Source organism: Egretta garzetta, unplaced genomic scaffold (assembly GCF_000687185.1).
Source record: "Egretta garzetta isolate BGI_Z169 unplaced genomic scaffold, ASM68718v1 scaffold111, whole genome shotgun sequence".
NCBI lineage: Eukaryota > Metazoa > Chordata > Aves > Pelecaniformes > Ardeidae > Egretta > Egretta garzetta.
The window spans coordinates 748405-767452 of NW_009258672.1; positions in this window are offsets into that span (position 1 = coordinate 748405).

Below are 19048 nucleotides of genomic sequence, written 5' to 3' on the forward strand. Positions count from 1 at the left end.
TCTTGTAATTCGAGTGTCTTGGATTGCTCAATGCATCTTCACCTCATGCAGACTAGACATAGAGGAAGGAAGAGGATTTTGACAGAGATCAATAACGTAGTTTAGACAAGGCATTACAGGGAGCGTCTGTCTGCTTTAGTATCTCCCTCTGGTTTACCAGTGGGGGTAATGGGCTTTGACATCTTGCCAGCTCTGCCATCCTGGAGAAAAGGTCATTGCTAGTTCAGCTCTGAGTGCCTCTTGCTAATCCACCATTAACCACAGCACTCTTAGGCAATTATTTCTGTCTGGTGTTTCCATCATGAAAAGGATATTCAGGTTACCTTGCAATGCACAAACCAGTTTTCTTTACCTGCACAGCTTTTTATCAACTCCCAGGAAATAAGTCTTGCATTTTTTCCTATGCATTGGACAAATAAGTAGGAAGCTTTCTACCTGGAAGTGAATTCATACCGAAGACCTAAGTAGAGCAAAGATCACAAGGTTAGAAAATAGAGCAGGAGTGGAATATGCATAACAGTAACACCTTTCAAGGAGAGATGACTGAGGTAAAGATTAAAAAGCAGGTAAAATTGCTTTATGAAGAGAAATTTTATTTATTCTCAGTCTGATTAATATTTTTATTTTACTTACTCCAAATAATTTTTTTTTATGTCCATTGACTGTTATATACTAAACAGCAGTCTTCTGAGACAGCTACTTCCTGGCAAATGGAAATCAGAATCCATTGAATAAATACTAGATGAAATAAAATGCTGTACTTTCTGTATTGTGTCTTGAAAATGGTTTTCAGTGAGCTTGACAGCAAAATATTGTTCATAAAATTAACAACAGATGAAGGAAAAATTAAGCAGTGGGGTAAAGAACTGAGAAAGAATTTTTTGGGTGAGGTTTGTAACAGCAAATTAGGCAGGAAAAAGGAAAATCAGGAAGACTTCCTTATCTCACAGCATGTGCAGAATGAAAATGCTCTTGCAGCAGTACTTTAAAGGCAATGGGAAGGAAGAGGATGAAGGCGAGTCCCACAAGAACAGAAAAAGTAAATGAAGAAAAAACACAGTCAGGTTTGAGCAGTTGGGTCCAGAAGCCCAACTAGACTGGAATATACCACGTTATCGGTGACATGCTACTGTGATACCCTTATTTTCTCTCCCCTCTGCAGTAGCCTTCACCCCCGTGTCTATGACTTCCTCCACTCTCTCACTGTAATAATCCCCACATCTTCACGACCTTTTTGTCCTGCTGTGCCATTTTGTCTGTTCCTGACTGCCCTGGAAACCCTGGGCGCAGGAGCTGCCCACCCCAGGCCAGCCAGCTGCCACACCAAGACCTGCACACATACCTGCAGCTGCAGCTCCCCCGTCAGCCCGTTTCTTCCATGCTTTGCCCCATGCTCAGATCATCCTGTACAAGATGATGTGCTGCTCTGCTCAGTCATGTTTTTCCTCATTGATCCACTTTTTTTTAAAGCCCTCAAGAAAATTTCTAGAAAGAAAAAAAAAAAATCCTGCTTTTACAGTTTTCCTAAAAATCTTTTTCTTCTTTTTGTCCCCTGCTATGCAAAGCCTTTTCTAAGTGACTAGATGTTCTTCTGAAGATGGATTCATGCTTCCTCAGTACATGTGTAACTTTTTCAAAATTAGTGTGTGCTTCCTCCCAAAATCTCCTTGTTCTGTTCTGGTTTGTTACCCATCCTCCTTTATGGCATTGCAATTGAAGTGAGTTATTTGGGGCAGGGATGCTGTGTTTTCATTTCTTTTATGGAAAGCTTACAAAGCTCTCCGTGACTATAAAATAATAATTATCCCAGCATTTATTGTTGGGGCAATGTTAGGGGACTCCAGAGAGGCTGGTCACTTTGACTTCTGTAAGCCCTGCTTCTGAATGTTGTAATTCCACAAAGCATTTCTTCAAAGGAGAGTTTCTGTGGCTGGATGCCAGAGAATTATGCAATGGCTTTAAAATGTGAGGCACAGGATGGATTAGTACTTTGTCTGCGAGCTGAAAATTTGGGCTATTTCCATGTACTGGGATAAAGGTGGTTCAAAGAAATCGTGAAGCTGCCACAAACATTCTGTTACCATTTGCTGGTTATGAGCTAATGCTGAAATGTCATTGCTACCCCATCACTGTGTAAGCAAAGGATCATTGCAGGAGATACAAAAGTGGGACACACAATGCTGTAATACTCCGAGCCTACTGCAGCCCACTTGAACCAAGGAAGTTGTGCAATTAGTTTAATTCAAAGTGATAATTGACCCAGCTCATGACTATTCCTAGGGCAGAAAGAGGAGGAAAGATGGTTTGGTGCTGGCTCAGTCTCAGCCACTTCAGGCTTTCTGGGTATCTATCTTCTTTATATATTTAATTAAGTACATTTGAAGGACAAATACACAGGGTAATGAGGTTTTAAAACTCCCACTGAAATTAAAAGCAGCTGCACATGATCAGTTCCTGAGGTTTTGAAAGAAATATATTAATCCCATAAAAAATACATTAGATGACCATTAAAGTTCTGAAACATGACAATAAAAGCAAATACATTTATAACTAGGGCTGCCCCTCATTCATTAGACACAGGCTGGCGTCTCCTTCACTACTCAATCAATGCTTTGCTCTTAGTTTGTACTTTCTTAATTTTGCCTTCATGTTTGTGTTCAGAGTTCTTCTGGGTGAAAAGTACTATAAATAAGCAAGCTGCTCTTACTGCTGACCGCACGCAGCCCATTGCCTACTCCTGAAAGCTTCTGTTTTCCTGGGTGCCGCACTGATTTGAAAAGAACTGCTTACATGAGTGAGGAGCGCTTGCCCTCTTGCTATCACGTTTCTCTAGAATAGAGGGATTTGAACTGGAGATTTCATCCTGTCTGTTTAGGAACTCGCAAATGCAAAACTATTTTATGTCAAAGGCACAGAGTTATGATGGTGCCAGATGATAGAACAAAGCCCGGTGGTACATGACTGATTGCTTTGGGAGACAAGGCTTTTATTTATATTGAATGGTAGATTATAAAAAATATTGGCTGTTCCCACCTGAATATACACTCCATTTCATGTGACTTGAATTCCAGTAAGATGTGTCATATTAAGGGAATTAAAAGATGATGATTAGATTGATAGGGGCACACAAATTAGCTAAACAGATTATTTCAGGGGGCGCAAAGATTCATCATCTTGCAGACCTAGAAAAAGTACATAAAATCAGTGTTGGCAATACAAGTATTTCTGTATAAATACTGGTAAATAATGATGGAACATAGCAGTTACGCAAACTAATGTCTCTCTGCAGACCTTGACTAGACTGATAGGATAAACTTGTTTGAACAAGCATATGTTTTAACACAGTCATAAACATTTTGTGTGGAATCTGAGACACGCTCATAGGATGGAGAATGAGATCTTGGAAAGCACGGACACTATAAATATTGTAGAGGTCCTGACATATAATGAGCTAAATATGTGTTTCCTTGTATCAGCAAATAGGAACTTCTGTTACTATAGCTAAGAAAGTGACTATAAACATTGTTTAAGATCAAGGAAATTTCAGATTCTTGTATCTGCACATCAAAGAGACGCTGACAAATGGGATAGAGCTCAAACGAAAGATTCAAGCTGCAGAAAATGTATTTTCTTGTCTCTCCCAGTATATGTTCCAGTTTTTCTTGTTGTGAATGGATTAAGAAGAGCCAGCAAGGAACTGGAGGCTGAAGGAAATCATCGCCTTTATAGGATTCCCTGATTTTCCATCACAGTCATTTAAGTACTGTGCTTTCGGTTGAAAACAGCGATGCAGGAGCATAGCCAAGAGGGCAGATCATTCGGAAGTGGTTTCAGACGGCATGACTTTTCTGTCAGCATTGTGTCAGTATTTTAATTAGCTACCTCAGTGCTGGCACTGAGCTGCACATGAGTTATTGCCTCCTTGAATAACGAACGAGGAGGCATCAAAACTACCACAGTTGGGCAGTTCTCAGTAAAAAGCACCATTGCACCCAGCGGAGAAAAAGGAGGACATGAAGGTGCATTCACAACAGCATCCTTCCATCCTTCCCCCCTTGCAGAGGGGAGGCTGTGGAGTCATACACCAAGGACAAAGGTGTTCGGGAGGGAGGAAGAATAGAGAAGTGAAATCGTGAAGGATGAAAAAGGGCAGGAGTAAGAGGAAAGAAAAGAAGAAACAGGCTTAACCAAAAAAATATCAGGAAGGATACCTCATGTGGTAGAAGAGTTGCACTATTATAGTGTTATTAGCATAGGAAGAAGACAAAATTTGCTTAGGCAGTTAGAAGTGTGTGAGTTCGACAGAGCCCATCATAGTTTCTTGTCTTCTCTCCCTGTCAGTTGTAATAAAGGTCAGGAAGCAATGAGGGGCTGAGGATCTGAGCAAGAGAGCGGATGTTCTTGGCTACCCTCACGCTTCCTCTCCTCTCCTGGTCTCAGTTTATTCTTGCATTTCCTCTGCAAGTCTGGGACCTCGACTTGGTGTCTCGTACTGTGTTACACAAGTCACCCATCTGGAAGCAGCCTGTTGTGCAGGCAAGGAAGAGATGCTGCTGCTTTGTAATTTCGATACATGTAAAAAAAGAGCAACTCAGACACTGTGGCTGTGAAATATTGGCTGGTTTGACTATTTTTACACATGCTTCCCCCTCCATTTCCTTGAAGAAAGCTATGGAATATTTAAACTCTTATCTACTCTTACACCTTTACAGTTGCTCTGTAGGAGTGGTTTTAGCTCTTATCTTTCATAGAGTTTGATCTTTTTGACTGATTTTTTTCCCACTGTCTCCTTCCACAGTAATGAGGTTAAATTTGCAATACATATCAACATGTTTACTGTATTTATATGCATGGCAGTACAAGTAAGACAGGGCTGAGAACATATTTTCTGCTTTTGTTTACTATGTCTTTTCTGTTTGTTCCTTCTGGCCCTCCAGTTTGGTGCTACATAACCATTTCCCTTAAGTGAAATTCTGCCCTCTTACATGACACTCATGAGCAGGACACCAATTTCCTTAGCTCATATTCCTCTATCTTCTGTCTTCCCAGCTTTCTGTCTGTCCTAAACCAAGCCCTGCATGGGCGCAATCATTTATCCTTCCAGATGATTCCCGGTCCGGGATTGTTTAGGGAAGCAAGCAATCACCCATCAACAATACGGTACCTCTTTTGTTTTCACACCTTCTGCTCATTTCATATGCAAAGCACTTGAGGAAAGACAAGGTGCCAGGAGTGGCTGCAAAGGAGATTTGCTTCTGGAAGGAAGTGCTACAGCTTTCCCACCTCCTGCAGTCAACAGCCCTGAAGGAAAATTAATAAGCAAAGGCAGAGGTGATGGTTGGGAGAAAGAAGTCAGTGCCGAGGAGAGAACTGAACTGAATCTCAGTACCTAGATGGAGACGTTACCTACACTTCTCGTCCAAGTTACTTCAGGTTCAGTTTCTCGAATTATGCATTACATACTCTTGGAAATATCATTATTCCTGGAAGTAGCATTAGTGTCTTGGATTGTCAAGGACTGTGCCATTACTTTGATCTGAAAGTCTCACACTGAGATTGGCATTTCTGGCTTTGAAATTATATTTGGCACAGAGCTTGGAGAAACTTTGTCCAAATGGTGGCTACACAGTGCAGCTGCCTGTCAGTGAGAAGGTACTGTCCCAGGGGAATTTCAAATCCCAACAAGCTGAGGATTCAGCTGGCTTTCTTCTGGCTTTTACTGTGTTTCAGAAGTTGACTACGATTGAAAAAGAAACTGTATCCTTGCCATACCACTTTTGTGGTCACAACATAGCAGTCAAGGTAAGGCATAGATGCTATCAAGATTATAAAATACAAAAACATTCACAAAAAAGTTCAGTTTGGGTAACAATGCATTAATGAATAGCAGAAATAGCTCTTGAGGGATCACTTATCAATTCAAAGAAAAAATCAAAATATTTGAAATTTAGAATACTTCTTTCACACTTTGTCATTAGTATAATTCAGAATTCTTTCCAGTTGTATTGGTAAGCTAGTAAAACCTGAATTTTAAGAGTCTGACAGCTGATTTCAAGACAGTTCCCCTGGACACTTCCCCTCACTTCAGGAATTCAGTTCTCTGCTGGATGTAACTAAGGCAAAGTGCAGTGACCCTTCAGAATCTGTGCACACTGTCCATTTTTCAAAATACTAATTGAGAAAATATTTGATTGGACAAAATATCTCCAGTGTAATCTAGGAGAAATATCTTTTTTTTTTTTTTTGCTTCTTTACTAGAGAAGCAAAACTATGCAATATTCTACACTCTGTCATGTGCAAGATCTGTGGATAATGCTGAGAAAGAATCATTGAAAATATTAATACATTATGTCAGACGCTTTGATCAATGGCTTTCTCCATTGGTCAGAGGAACATTTTCATTTAAAACTTTCAGATGTGTTACCAAGGTTAACATGATTTCAGAACCAGGGATAATTTCTTTCCAGCTCTACTTCCCCAACATTCAAATACCAAAACCAGGGAGTAAACTGAGTATGGGCAGTGGTGTTCTTATCTGAAAACAAGTGCTCACAAAGAACATTTCCAGAGTGGGTGACAGTTCTTTGCTTCACTTTTATATGGGCTTGCTTAACCAGATAGCAAGTCTTCCATCAGGATGTGGTTTCTACCTACATTATAGACTACAGTCTGACAAAGATGCGTGCCTCTGCTCACATCCATTCAGTCCAACCTGTTTTCTTTTTCAGTTCAGTAGTCTTTCTTCTTAAAACCATCTGGTTAATACTTCTCTTCCTCCTTTGTAAATACACATTTTACCATGAGAGCTCCTGTGTTTGGCACCAAATATTAGTTGACAAATATTACCCTGATACTGAATTATTCAATATTCTTTGGTTTTGATTTCTTCTTTATTCCTACTCCAGCATACGCAAACCCAATTATTTTTGTACCAAACCTACATCACCATCAAGATTAGGAGGCAATCCTTAGTTTTCTGTATTGGCTCACAGTTGCTTTCCATGGACCTTAAAGGTCTAGTAGAGAGAAGACCATGCTCTTATCAGTCAGTGTAGGTAGTAACAGCAACTTTGATTCATTTGCACTGAAAAGTGAGATGTGCTATTCTGTAGATTCAAAAACACCCATATGCTCTCTATTAAAATTCTGACTTCAGTTTTTACTTCAGATAACAGATGCAGTACAATCACACTGTTGTGGGGGTTTTTCCCAGATAGATTCAGTATCTGATCTTCATTAATACTAAAGTCCCTTGCAAGCTTCTGTCTGAAATAAAGAAGCACCAGTGGGAAGGAGAATGTACAGTATGTCAAAAAAATGCTGGATACTACTGCATGCCAGCAACCAGTCTATCATTTTGAATCTAGCTTGTTGACCCTTCTTTTTTTCAGCCATCGCTCCTTTCAAGCCATTCAAAATATGAAAGCAAGTCTCCTGAGACTGAATGTCTGCCACGAAAGACAAAGTGTAGTAAAGGGAACAGCACAGGAATACATGCATATATGATGTGATGGCTGCTGTCTTTGGTGAGATAGGCAGAGGTGAAATGAAATGGGAGGAAGAAGAATTTAAAAGGCATCAGAAGTAGCGTACCTGGAATACAAATGCTTCACTGGATTATATAAGCTGTACAGTAAGGAATCCATAGCCCAAAAGACTGTTCAGATTTATAATATAAAAATTGGTAGAATATATCTCTCACATGTTCTCTCAAATGAGGAAATTGTAACTGTAATCAGAGATGCGCTGTGACAGGTCTCTGATTTCTTGCATGTGTGTGTTATCTTGACAGTCTACTACACTGAGCAATTTAAGAGCTTACAAGAGCATGCTTACCCATAAAAGAATTCCTAGACTAATGAACTCTTCCTTCACTTGGTTAATTTTTTTGTTGGAAATGGTAAGAGTGGGACAAAAAAAAGTAAAATTATGAGAAGCAAGCCGCTGTGTCTTTGAGAGAGAGATGTCTAGTGACAAACATGCTCTGAGCTTGAGAAACCCACATAACGGGATAGTCAGAGAGCATCTTTCAAAACCTATTGCCAAATGTAGGCAATGATAGTGTGAGATGACTGTTTCCAGAAGATGAATCGTGCTTTTCAAGTGGTTCATTTAGGCAAGAAAGCTGTAATGTGTCTTATGCAATGTTAGTAGTTTCTAAAGCAATGCGTATTTAAAAGCATGCCCTCAGTGAATACTGAGCAAAGAGGGCTGGAAGCCACACGAGCTTCTAGTATGATGGCATTTTCAATCAAAATGTCCCTCTGCTCTTTCAGAGCAGCTATGTTTTCCTTTAGTGACCGATAGTATCTATCTACAAAGACTTGAGCTATGTCCAGGAATCTTTCCTAGTAATCCCCAGCTTACTAAGGAATTTCAGTTGTACAACAAGCATTTTTAAGGATATTTCCACAGAAATATTTTTTTTCTGTTTCCATGTACAATCTCTGCCAGTGTCAGCTTTTTTATATTGTTAAAAACTGACACGGATTTAAGTTCTGTTTTGTCTGAAATTAAGACAAAAGTTTTCTGGTCAATTTTTTTAACTGTTATCCACTGGCTGAGATAATTTCTCACACGGTCCTTCTATAATTGCTATCCTCCCAAATACTGACATCACAGTTTAACAACATGTTCATAGCAAACAACATTGTTTCTGCCTTTCTAAAGCAGTGGTCAGTGACCTGCTCCATATGAAGGTTTGTCTTTAAGCCAGCAAGAATAAAGACATTGGAGCTGCAGTAAGAGGACACTGGGGCTTAAATTTACAGCCCACTCAAACTCGGGTCATCATGGCTGAGCAAAAAGCAGTGATTAAGTCCCTCTGGGAACTGGCTACCAGACTCCTGTGCAAAGTCACTGGCACCACTTAATTGTCTTCCTCACTCTACTTAATGTGATCAAACATTCAAGAAAATATTGAAAGAGGGGAGAAATGACCGATACCCTGGTTAATGTCGGGAGCCAGTCCACTTCTTCCCACCACCAGTGCTTCAGCAGAGCTTCTGCCTGGAGACAGGGTTCACTCCACACGCAGCACAGAGCATTAGTTTACACTTACTGTATGAAGCTCCCTCTACCCCAGAGTCTGAAAGAAGATGGCAGCAATATAAACCCTGTACTAAATGTTATAAAAAGACCCCCTCAGAAAAGCTGTCAGCCCCCTGCACCCACCTCCTGAAAGGGGGGTGTGTGTAAGCAAACAGCCCCAGTGGGATGGAAAGCTTTACTCCACGCAGCAGAGACGTAAGTGCCCCACAGGATGGCCGAGCACTGATAACTCCCAGCAGCCACCTCAGGGCCACCGGAGGGAGTGTGAGGGTCCGGGCAGCACGGGGAGTGGCCATGGGCTGGTGCCATGGAGGGTGGCCAAGGACCACTGTCACTGAGGTCATGGGTGGAGGAGCGGACTCCGACATCTGGGGAAGCCAGGGCTCGAGGCGCCTGGGGATTCCCAGGGAAAGGGCAGGAAGGGATGCACAGGTATCAACAGCACCTCCCTCCATATTTTTTTTTTGCTCTGTGCACTCAAATATCAACCCTAATACACAGCAAAAACCACAATTAGGAGAATCTGTTTAATCTAGCTCACACAGTTGGTTTTGTTCTTGGTTTCAGGGTTTTTTTTCCAGCAAGATGATTTCACAGCAAGGAAACAAACTTCAGAGTGAGAAATGTAAGAAATGTTACTGAAGCCAGATGAAGTATTTGAGTTCAGTCACCCAGATATCTATAACCCCTGCTCTTTTTACTGAATGGATTAGGAGGTCCAAAGAGAGTGTACAAGTTTCAATGAGTCAGAAGATAATTGGAATATTCAAGTGCTTTGTACATCTTCAGTTACCAGCATAAACATCTCATGTCTTGTGTTGTTCTCCTACAAAATGTGATATCCAGCATAAAAAAACAAGCAAGTTTTAAACTTTGATCTCCAGGTTGTTCAGATAATCCAGCAAATTACTCAGAAGTGTGGTAGAGTGCCCACTATACTGAAGTACTAATTGCATCTATGTTCACTGATGCCTGTTATTTAAAGCATTTTCTGAAAAAGCAAGCTGCTGTAAGTTACTAGTGCATGGCCAGCTTAAAGAACAGCAGTCTTAAAAATGTATGTCTGTACAGATTGTGCAGCTGTTGTAAAAGAAAGTAGGTTTGGCAAAAGGCAGATTGGAAGGGCATGCCACTTCTTAGGAAAAAATGGAGAGAGAAGTGGTATAACCCAGAGGGTAGCTGAACACCACACAGCCTCTTGCTCACTTCCCCCCACCCCAGTGGGATGGGGGAGAGAATCAGGAAAAAAAAATAAAACCCATGGGTTGAGATAAAGATGGTTTAATAAAGCAGCAGAGGAAAATAATTAATAATAATAATGGTAATAGTAATAATAATAGTGATAATAATAATAGAATATGCAGAATATACAAAACAAGTGATGCACAATGCAATTGGTCACCACCTACTGACTGATGCCCAGCCCATCCCAAGCAGCGATCACTCTCTCCCCCTGGCCAACTCTCCCTAAGCATGACGTCATATGGTGTGGAATATCCCTTTGGCCAGTTGGAGTCACCTGTCCTGGCTGTGCCCCCTCCCAGCTTCTGGTGCACCTGGCCAAGCAGAGGAAGATAAAAAAGTCCTCGAATAGTCTAGGCACTACTTAGCAATAGCTAAAACATCAGTGAGTTATCAACATTTTTCTAGTACTAAGTCCAAAACAGAGCACTATGCCAGCTATCAGGAAGAAAATTAACTCTGTCCCAGCCGAAACCAGGAGACAGTCTGATCATCTCTTGCTTAGTATTAATTTTGAGCAAGACGAAATACTCTACTTCAGTGAATGGTAATTACTGTTAATAACAACAACAGTTTGTTTAAAAAACAAACAAAACACACAAACAAAAACTTCCAGAAAATAAATGTCTTACAATAAAACAAGGGAGGATGGAAATAACCAAGCCAAAATCATAGCTTGCGATAATATTTGCATGACGATGTCACTTTTTCAACCTTACAGTGAAGGAATGAGGTTTCACCCTGGCCTAGCCAACTTCTTTTTGGCCTTCCTTCCCCCGCCTCCACCACTATACCCAAGAGTGACACCCTATGATCCACCCACTTGGAGCTGGAAAACCAGAGCATCACACCCATTTACCAGATGTGTCATCTCCAACGTGTCCAAATGGACTCAACCCTCTTACGAGCAAGGCTTCTGGAGTCTGTGCTCAGTATGATGCTGCAGTGACTACAGGGAAGCCTCTTCAGAACATATGATGTATTTGTCCCTGGCAACATAGCACAGACCAAAAAGATTGAAATAAAAAACCCTCTGCACTTATTATGCTACCCAGCTCCAGATTTTTCCTCTAATTCTGGCTAACTGGGTATTAAAAATTACATTTTAAGATTTACAACCCTCCCCATCAGAAGTTCGGGAGAGGCAGACTATGCCATTTTCAAGAGAGGCTGAACACCAGATCTTTTTTTCATGTCAGGATTTCTTTGTTCCCACCTGAATATCATCTGTGGTGAGAACCTGAGTTACTGCATGTGATGAAGTTAATTTGTGTGTATCAACATTTTAGATTACACAGCATATCCTACCAATATTCTTCATTAAACATCAGGCAATCGATTAGACTTATTGTCAGATTTCTGGATATCCAATAAGAGCTACAGGAAGAGTTAATTCTGCAGTTCCACAATAATCACCACATCCATGACCTCCTAGAAGGTACCTAAAAGGTAACAGTTGTCAGTTAATATCTAGCTATAAAAATAGTATTAGAGTATTATTATAAGTAGAAATCTCCAGGGTTTTCACATTTATATGTGATAATGTTCCAGTAACAGAACCAATTTATCCTAATGTCACGTTTAAAGTAATAGCTGATGTCATGATTATTTTGTAGCTCTTGCCTCTTTCCTGGCCTCCTCTGCTCACAGATGTTAATATAGAAAAGGATATTCCTTCCTCTACCACTTTCTGTTTGTTTCGTGGATTTTGGAGGTCTCTCAGGAGTTTCATACAGTTTACTCAAACTTTTCCCTGCAATTTTACATCTTACATAGCAGATAATATGATAGGTCCATGAGGAGAATCTACCCAGTAGATTTCGCATGAAGACTTTTGTAGACTTTCATAGACTTTTCACCGCAAAGCCCCAATATTTCAAGCAGTTGCAACACCTACAGATCAGCTACTGATCTCGATTTAACAGTAGCGTGTATTATCACTAAAATGTGTGCCTCAGGATGCACCAGATCTGAAGCCTAAGCAGACCAATTAGTTCCAGACATACATGTCATTTTTTGCTCTGATGTCTTCCACACATGATATAGAGAAAGATTTTGGCCAAGGCCAACAATGCACACGTGACTTCTAACTCCCAAACTATGCTGAATTCCTTGATGCGCTTTTGTTCACTAAGAACGGGAACTCCTGCACTTCCAGCAGACTGTATGAAGAATTAGTTATTTGGTTCCCTGTGATGATTAATTGTTTATCAGAACTCCTAAATTGTTGGGTTTTTTCTCTTTTTCTAGATCATTGTTTTAAAGTTGGCTGAAGATGTAATCCTGGTATGTTGAGGGGGTTTCATTCTGACATAAGAACAAAAGAGGAATCATCCCCATTACTGTGGAAGAAGGTTCACCAAGTGGTTGAATAAATGGAAAGAGGCAGGAAATGAAGGTGGTATCATGTCAATACACATGTACCAAAGAATGAGTGGGCATTACTCACATAGGTATGAATAACACATTTTGATGTCTGTGCCATTTCGCATTAGCCCAGGATGTTTCACATGCACTCATGATTATGGAAATAGAAACAGATTGTGAGTCAGAGAAAAAGTTGAGTCAGAATGAATATGTGAAGTGAGTAGAAAAGAATGATCACAGCCATTAACTTTGCCTGTGAAAGGTAGTAAAGCAAGACCCGTCAAAGAACTGAAGCAAAAGGGGCACCCAAAGGGCAACTGGGTAAAATTGCCAAGATGTGTTGACAGCCAAAATGACAGGTATTTCTATTATCTGTAGCAGTTACATCTGCATGTTACAGAAGCTCAAATGACAGTTTATATAAATCTTTTGGGCACTTCTTGTTAACATTCTTTCCTTCTGCCCTTGTGTTGGTTATCAAAGGTGTATTTTTACCTTGACTAAACAAGGTAAAATATAAATGCTTCCCGATGACAGTGTAGGAAGTCAATAGGAGCGCCTTCACAGACTCTGTATATGAAGCAGACACAGATATTTGACTTCTTTATACCTGATTTATTTCACAGAGCTTGAAAGGGCTAGAATGCTGCAGTTGTAAATGCAACAGGGGAAATGTGCCAGAGAAACTTTCTGTAGGAAAATGGGACCAAATAAAATCAGATTTCCTTATAAGATGTTCATAGTTTTCTGTCTTGGCTAGTTCACAGATAGCATGAAACTAGAGTATATAGAGTATTTTAGTATTGCATCTCTGAAGGTCATGTTAAGGGACAGAGAAAGGTTAACAAGATGTCAGTTTTATCAAATCATACTTCATTTAGTGTCTTGGGTTTGGGTCAATAATTCTGTTAACAAAGAAGTTTGCTTCTCAGCATGAACTTAACATCTTGAAACAGAAATCTAACTGACCAAAATAATTTACGAGCATTAAAGTCAGGGAAGATGTATTGTGCACACATCTTCTGAGCTTCAATAATTCAGCATGGTAGAAAAAAATCACCCTATAATGATCCTATAAACTACACTCCAGAACTTTTTGTGTTATATATATGTAAGTTTGGAATACATTATGAAATTCAAAGCAGTTCAGATAAATTGGTTAAAGATGCTGTCTTGCTGGAAAGACACAATTTGCAAAGACAGGCAATCTCTTTATTAGGGCAATTTACATCACTGAGAAAACAAACAAGCTTTCAGGCACACAAATACTTGCTCAGGTCTGAAATAGCAGAAGCGTTTTGCAAAGCTAAACACAGATAGAGAACAAGACTCTGAGTTTTACTTGGCTATTGAATGGTAAGACCTGAGAGAAAAAGTTGCAGGCAGAAAAGGAGCAATGGTAGGATGTGATCATGGAGAGAGGTGGCGATTATCTCCAGTGGGTCAGAAATTTAAAAAGATAATCATAGTCTGATGAATATGTTCGGCTCATCATGACTGTTACTGCTTTACAACGGAAGGCATTGGCTTTTGTCTAATATTTCCATCATTACAAGGAAGAAAATGCCATCCATCTTAAACAGAAAGCCTAGGTTCAGCCAGGTTATGCTGACCCAGGAAAGACGATGAACTGAATTTGTTATTACTATTTGAACCTGACCCTTCAAAGGAATATATTTTTCAGCTTACTAGTGAAGTCAGTCTCAGCACCCACCTATGCATTATTCCATAGCTATGACAAGACAGAATAAGGTCTTGACCTTGCAGACATGTATATCTCTAAGCATAAGAATAGTCCTATTGATATCACCAGATGAATTATATATTTAGCATGTGTTGTAGTATTACAGATTTTGAAGACTATGTACAAATCTAGACCATTTTTTATTTTAGCAAGCTCAGGAAAGTTTAAGAGTTAATTTTAAATGAAAGCACATTACAAGCTAAAAGGCCATGATTGGCATCAAAACTGTAATCAGAAATTATCTTTCAACATCACAGGCCCCCCTACCTCAATTGACGCTAATTGAAAAGCTTGTTGGCAACACTGACAAAAAAGCCATGGACCTCATTGACAAGAACTCGCTGTCTGATCTTAAAACGGCTCTTTTCATTGATTTATTGAAGGTGAGAATGGTGGTGTGTGGACAAATCCAAACACTCTCCAGTCAAAACACAGCAATTTCAGATTGGGAATGCTTCTGTGATTACTACCACAGGAAATCCAGCAGCCACTCCAAGCCAGGGAGCCTGGCAGAGGTCTGCTCCACAAGTGTTTTGGGTCTAGCTTCTCTGCACTACTGAACATACACTGCTCTGCACAGTAATCAGTCCCAGCTGGCTCCCGGAAGAGGCTCTCAAACAGCTCCCCAGCCAAAAACAACAACAATAATCAAACTATATTAAATTTTTTCCAAATGCCAGCCCATGCCTCAGTTTATGGTGTTTGCCATAGCATATGAAGCTCCATATGTTGTTTTTTGTAATGTCAACTTTGAATCCGTCACTTCTTCCTGCACTAAGTCTCTTTTCTTCTGTGTTTTGGATTCTGTAGTATCAACCACATCTGAGATTTTCTGTGTCTGCTGCCTTGCTTCTGAACAGTGCTGTGCAACATGAACCTTTGCCCAACACAATCCAGGGCTTTAACCATCTTCTCTGAGATCCTTGTAAACGTGCAATGAGTATCACCAGTAAGTCTTACTGTGGGCCAGGTACAGTCTTTTGAATGGCAATTTATAACATTTATACCTATTTATAGTTTGCTTTGCTCTCAATGCTGACCAAATTTCCCATTAGAAAACTTTTTTACCGTCTGGTGTAAACACAAGTTGAAGCCCCCAACCTAGCTGCAAGGTTGGCTTATCAGCTGCAAATCAGTCATTCCTAGAATCAGTAAAAACACCACAGAACCTCCTGTCATCAGAAACAATGATACTTTTTTATCTTCTGATACCCCTTCTGCTCTGTTTCTTCATGCATATTGCTTTCTTTTCTTTTTTTTGATCCCAAGTATTCTTCAGAAAGTCTAAGCAATCAGAGTCTTAGTTCACCCATTTGTTTTTCTAATAGCACAGCCGCGTGTGGTATGAGAACTAAGCTAATACCATATGACTTTTCTAAGAGCATCTTCCAGGTAACTCATCCAAAAACTTGCTCTAAAAAAGGTGTCTTCAGCCTCTTCATAAGTTGTTGTATTTTTTTTTTTCTCTCTTGGTCTTACAAACTCTGGTCATGAAATTATCTTTTCAAACTTATGTGAGTTTTTGTCACATTCTAAAATCCAGGAGGGAAGAAGCCATTAAGCAGGAAATGAAGCTTCTCTTTTTCATCAAAAAGGTGAAAACCTGAAAGTTTTTTGTGCATTATTATCAAGCAAAATGCAAAGTCTAAAATTTAACTAAAGGACCTCCCAAAAATATTTACAAGTGGGACGTCCTTTGTCATCAGCATCCTTAGAGTCATTGTGAGATTATCAGCTAATTCTGCTTATGGTATGTTGTAAATAAAGTATTGCACGAATGCTTTTCTTCCTGTAGCAGAACCAAGTGATTAATGCAACTCTGCTGTGCTCTTCGCCCTTCACTTAAATGAGTCACGCAGGCTGGATAATGGTGGCCTCGCATCCTTTTCAGTTAGGGTTTATTTGAATGCTTGCTAGTTTTTCAGGGCCACTATAATCAGGATGTTACGTATTAAAGGAGGAGTGCAAGATTACAGCTTTTGACACTCTCCCATCTTAAAAATAAATTTAGCAATTATGATAAGATGAAATCATCTCCTGTTTTTCTGAGAAACAGGGAAGAGCTTTGGTTTTTAAAAAAATAAAGAATAACTGGTCTCAAACTTACTCCATTAGGAGTTTGGGGACTGAGTAACCAACAGAAGGATTCCTCATTCAAATGCTAATCTTCTCAGCCCACGAGCCGAATGCTCTGGATCTCTGTCTGGGACAAGAAGGAGCATGCACTGGCAAGCAGGCAACCGCTATTGTACCCCGAGTGCCAAGGTAGTTCCCCCAATCTTTCCACGCCTACAGTGGAGAGCTGATACATGCAACAGCACACATCACCCTTCCCCTGCACCCGGCCCGTAGACATGCATTTGCAAGGGCAACCTCCCCCCAGACCTGACTCACACAGGTACTTGACTGGACTCAGTACTAAGGGTGAGAGGGCTGCTAAAGACATTCAACACTCCACAGTCCTAGAAAAAGAAGGAAACAGACAACAAAAACTGATCAGCCACGCCAGCCCTAATGCACTTCTTCAAATCCTATCAACTGGTAAGCTGTTGCGGTAGCCTGGGGCGTAGCAGGGAGCCAACAGCATCTGTAGCCGTCATCCCAAGCCTTTGTTGAAATTCAGACCCTGGGAGCATCAAGAATCATTCATTGTTTTCTTTTGTAATCTGTGTACTTAATTAGTATCCTACACCCTTCAAGCACAGATCTAACCACTTATGACAAGCAGAATGTACCTTCTCCTGTACAGGCCCTCCTCCCACTTTGTGTCAGTAGCGAAAACGGGACTAAACAAAGTCTTTCCGTGACTTTGGTTTCCATGGTTGCCAAGGTTGGTAGTCATCTCATCAAATGCAGATGTCTACATCTGCACAGCCCTGGGTGCTTCTAGAGCACAATCTCTTTCCCCCCATGCAATGTGAATCACACAGGGTGCCTATCGCTTCAAAAGAGCCTGGGTAAGATGCACTTGTCTGAACTGCAGGTATCTAACATTTGTCACTCACTCAAACTGTCCTCTCCTTACCTTACTCTGGGTTTCCACACAGTCCTCCATCCAAAAATTAGGCTGCTTAGTTGGCCAGATCAGGGAGAGCATCACATAGCCATCAACAGGAAAACTTAACAAGTTATCAAATTTTATTTCAAGCAGAGCACTGGTAGAAATTTCAAACAGGTTTTTTGATACCAATGCTTGAGATGATCAGATGTCAGAGGTCTTACTTGTAAGGAAACTCTTTTTATAGAATGAGACAGGATTTTACTTCTTACAGTATTCCTCCACTGAGAAAGGAACGTTTGCTTTTTCCTGTCTGCTGAAATGTTGGTTTATAACACTGCAGAATATGTTTCTGAAATCTCTTGCTCTTAATTGTTCATTGAGAGAAATGTGGAATCAGTGTTTGTAAAGAAGCTGCACAGACTTGTAAAAAGACCATTATCTTGTTTTCTCTGTCTTGTCTGTCATAGAAAGCCTCTGAGAGAGGCTTGACTATGTGTTTTTGACTGTATATTCAGCTGTTTTGAACAGTTCTCAACAGAGAGATTTGTCTGTACACAGGTGAGGAGATTTTGGCAAACATTTGATCTAGCTGCAAAGGTGGTCAACACAGGTGCACACTGAATAACTGGAACATCAGTGGGCTGGTTTGGTTTAGTGCAGGGATTTTGAGAGGCAAGCAGTGAAAAACCTAAAGATATGCCTAGAAAAAATGCAAGGAGTCCATAGCAGAAGACCACATGGGCTGCTCAACAGAAAGTCCCTACCCTGCCTATTTATGGCTTCCTTTTGTCCTGAATTCTGACTTTCAGCTAAAATTTGAAACTGCTAAAATTCACCAGGAGGCAGGCATGGGTGGTTTTAATGAATGCTATCAGAGATAGATGCACAGAAATGTGTCTGTGTATCTATCTAATAGATACACAGACTAGATATCTAATAGATATCTGTCTCATAGACATAAAGTCTATGTGCTGTAATAAAGCATAAGAGGCAGATTTAGCCCAAATTAACACAAGCAGAGCTAGCTCTGGTAGTGTAGGTTGCCCCTGTGTTAGCCTAGAGCTGTGCTTAAGCTAATCAGCATTGTGGAGAGTAGAGGTCTTTTCATATGGACAGAGCACGTTTTGGCATGAGCTGTCATCTCCAGGTGACATTGTGCTGCCTGATTTGGATGTAGCTGTTCACTTCAGTGTGGCCCATGTTTCTTGCCTTAACCCTCAGCCATGTAGCGAGGACATGCTGCCACCCACCTGCTCCTCCATTTCCAGAAGCAGACATGTGCTCTGAGCAGAGGCCTCTCAGGCCACTGTGGTGTCACCAGAATCCAGGTGCTCCAGAATGTTTTGCGTTAACTCTGATCCTTGCCACTGGGAACCTTCAGGTGATTAAACAATATGTTGTATCTGAGGGCAGAACCTCCAAAAAGGACGGGCCCATCTGAAAAACAGCGACTGTGAGGACAAGATGCACTTCACCTCTTCCTAGACACACACATAAATTAGCCAAAGTGCCTCTGAAGCTGTGTACACAGCTTTGCGTTTTCTAGTAACTCTTTATGTCTTCTCTAATTTGGAACCAGAAATCCTATTTCATAAAATAAATCTCTCACAAAGCACATTCTTTAGAAGTACTTCACACTACTA